We start from the raw sequence: 3,714 nt of genomic DNA, 5'->3' as shown, positions 1-3,714 counted from the left end.
TGGATGCCAGCCTAGACTAATATACCCAGCAAAACTTTCAGTCACCATAGATGGAGTGAACAAGACATTCCAAGACAAAACCAGATTTAAACAATACCTATCCACAAACTCAGCCCTACAGAAAGCACTAGAAGGAAAATTCCAACCTAAGTAAGTCAGATACACCCATGAAAACACAGGCAATAGATAACCCTACAAGAGTAAATCCCAAAGAAGAGAAATATACACACTACCACCAAAAGATAACAGGAACTAACAATCACTGGTCATTAATATCCCTTAGTATCAATGGACTTAATTCACCTATATGAAGACACAGGCTAACAGAATGGATATGAAAGCAGGACCCATCTCTTTGCTGCGTACAAGAAACACACCTAAATTTTAAAGACAAACACTACCTCAGAATAAAATGTTGGGAAAAGTCTTTCCAATCAAATGGTCTTAAGAAGCAAGTAAGTGCTCTTGAGTCACCCCCGCATAGCCTAGGCTTGGCGTTCAAGTCATACGTGCTCCGTGCCCACCGTGTTCTGTGCTACCACTTGGCTTTCCCATCAAGATGCCTGAGGAAGTGTACCATGGAGAGAAAGAGGTGGAGACCTTTGCCTTTCAGGCAGAAAATGCTCAGCTCATGTCCCTCATCATCAATACTTTCTATTACAACAAGGAAATTTTCCTTTGAAAGTTGATCTCTAATGCTTCTGATGCCTTGGACAAAATTCTCTATGAGAGACTGACAGACCCTTCCAAGTTGGACAGTGGTAAAGAGCTGAAAATTGACATCATCACCAACTCTCAAGAGTGAACACTGACTTTAGCGGACACAGGCATTGGCATGACCAAGGCTGATCTCATAAATAATTTGGAAACCATTGCTAAGTCTGGCACAAAGGCATTCATGGAGGTGCTCCAGGCTGGTGCGGACATCTCCATGATTGGGCAGTTTGGAGTTGGATTCCACTCTGCCTATCTAGTGGCAGAGAAGGTGGTTGTGATCACAAAGCAAAATGATGATGAGTAGTATGCCTGGGAGTCCTCTGATGTTGGATCCTTCACAGTTCATGCAGACCATGGTTAGCCCATTGGTTGGGGTACCAAAGTGATCCTTCATTTCAAAGAAGACCAGACAAAATACTTAGAGGAGAGGAAGGTCAAGGAAGAAAGAAACACTCACGGTTCATAAGCTATCCTGTAGCTAGAGTTCTCCTGCCTGGCCCACAGTCAGGACAAATCTCTCTCACCTGCCAGTCCCACAGCCGCTCAGACCCAACCAAGTAAACACAGAGACTTATATTGGTTACAAACTGTATGGCCATGGCAGGCTTCTTGCTAACTTTTCTTACAGCTGAAATTAATCCATTTCCATTAATCTATACCTTGCCACATGGCTCGTGGCTTACTGGCATCTTCACATGCTGTTTGTCATTGTGGCAGCTGGCAGTGTCTCTCTGACTCAGCCTTCCACTTCCCAGCTCTATTCTCCTCCTTGTCCCGCCTACACTTCCTGCCTAGCCAATGGCCAATCAGTGTTTTATTTATTGACTAATTAGCAACACACTTGACAAACAGACCATCCCACAGCACTATCCCATTACCCTCTACTTGGAGAAGGAATGTGAGAAGGAGATTAGTGATGATGAGGCAGAGGAAGAGAAGGGTGAGAAAGAGGAGGAAGATAAGGATGATGAGGAGAAGCCTAAGATTGAAGACATGGGATCAGATGAGGAGGATGACAGTGGTAAAGATAAGAAGAAGAAAATGAAGAAGATCAAGAAGTACATTGATCAGGAGGAGCTGAACAAGACTAAGTCCATTTGGACCAGGAACCCTGATGACATCACTCAAGAGGAATATGGGGAATTCTAAAAGAGCCTTACCAATGATTGGGAGGACCACTTGGTAGTCAAGCACTTCTCTGTAGAAGGTCAGTTGGAATTCAGGGCATTGCTCTTCATTCCATGGCAAACTCCCTTTGACTTTTTTTAGAACAAGAAGAACAACATCAAACTGTATGTGTATCATGTGTTCACCATGGACAGCTATGATGAGCTGATACCTGAGTACCTCAACTTTATCTGTGGTGTGGTTGACTCTGAGGACCTGCCCCTGAACAGCTCCCGAGAAATGCTCCAGCAGAGCAAGATCCTGAAAGTCATCTGCAAAAACATTGTGAAGAAGTACCTTGAGCTCTTCTCTGAGATGGTTGAAGACAAAGAAAACTACAAGAAATTTTATGAGGCCTACTCCAAGAATCTAAAGGTTAGAATCCACGAAGACTCCACAAACCGTCGGTGCCTCTCTGAGCTGCTCTGCTATCACACCTCTCAGTCTGGAGATGAGATGACTTCCCTGTCAGAGTATGTGTCTCACATGAAGGAGACACAGAAGTCCATCTACTATATCACTGGTGAGAGCAGAGAGGAGGTGGCCAACTCTGCATTTGTGGAGCATGTGTGGAAGTGGGACTTTGAGGTGGTATACATGACTGAGCCTATTGACGAGTACTCCATGCAGCAGCTCAAGGAGTTTGATGGAAAGAGCCTGGTCTCCATGATTAAGGAAGGCCTGGAGCTACCAGAGGACGAGGAAGAGAAGAAGAAAATGGAGGAGAGCAAGGCAAAGTCTGAAAATCTCTGCAAGCTCATGAAGGAGATCCTGCATAAGAAGGTTTGAGAAGGTGACAACTCCAACAGGCTTGTGTCTTCACCCTGCTGCATTGTAACAAGCACCTATGGCTGGACAGCCAACATGGATTGGATCATGAAGGCCCAGGCACTTCAAGACAACTCTACAATGGGCTACATGATGGCCAAAAAGCACCTAGAGATCAACCCTAATCACCCCATTGTGGAGATCCTGAGACAGAAGGCTGAGGCAGACAAAAATGACAAAGCTGTCAAGAATCTGGTGGTGCTGCTGTTCGAAACTCCTCTGGTTTCCCACTTGAGAATCCCCAAACATACACCAACCTTATCTACCCCATGATCAAACTATTCTTGGGTATTGATGAAGATGAGGTGAAAGCAGTTGAGCCCAGTTCTGCTGTTCCTGATGAGATCCCTCCATTTGAGGGTGATGAGGATGCCTCCCACATGGAAGAAGTAGATTAGAGACCCCTGGGAAGACCATGTGCTCTGTATAGTTTCCCTGTGGCTCCCCCAGCAGCCTTGACTAGCCCTCACCTACCTAGCTCTCTGCTCATGCTAGGGGATCTCATTTGTCCTGTCCTTGTGCCTTAAGGCAGGAATATCCTATCCCACAGAATAGCAGGGTTAGGTATTGTGTATTGTGGTTTTTGTTTGTTTTATTTAGTTCTGAAATTAAAAGTATGCAAAATAAAGAATATGCCATTTAAAAAAAAGAAGCAAGCTAGTATGGCTGTCCTAATATCCAACAAAATAGACTTCAAATTAAAATCAATCAAAAGAGATCAAGAAGGATATTACATACCCATCACAGGAAAGATCCACCAAGATGAAATTTCAAGTCTGAACATTTATGCCCCAAACAGAAGGGCACCCACATATGTAAAGGAAACATTACTAAAGCTTAAATCACGCATAAAACCCACACATTAGTAGTGGGAGACTTCAACACCCCACTCACACCACTGGACAGACTTGCCAAATCGAAACTTAACAGACAAATAAGGGAATTAACTGATGTTATGACTCAAATGGACTTAATCGATATCTATAGAACATTCCAACCTAA

At 44.0% G+C, this 3,714-nt stretch overlaps 1 pseudogene; it reads left to right on the top strand.

Annotated features, from left to right (window-relative positions):
• The first annotated feature begins 535 nt into the window (after positions 1-535).
• LOC128116280 (heat shock protein HSP 90-beta-like) lies at positions 536-3,125 on the top strand (annotated as a pseudogene).
• Positions 3,126-3,714: the final 589 nt, after the last annotated feature.

This window comes from Peromyscus californicus, unplaced genomic scaffold (assembly GCF_007827085.1).
Source record: "Peromyscus californicus insignis strain IS unplaced genomic scaffold, ASM782708v3 Scaffold_10__1_contigs__length_136768540, whole genome shotgun sequence".
NCBI lineage: Eukaryota > Metazoa > Chordata > Mammalia > Rodentia > Cricetidae > Peromyscus > Peromyscus californicus.
This window is presented reverse-complemented; position numbering and strand designations above follow the sequence as displayed.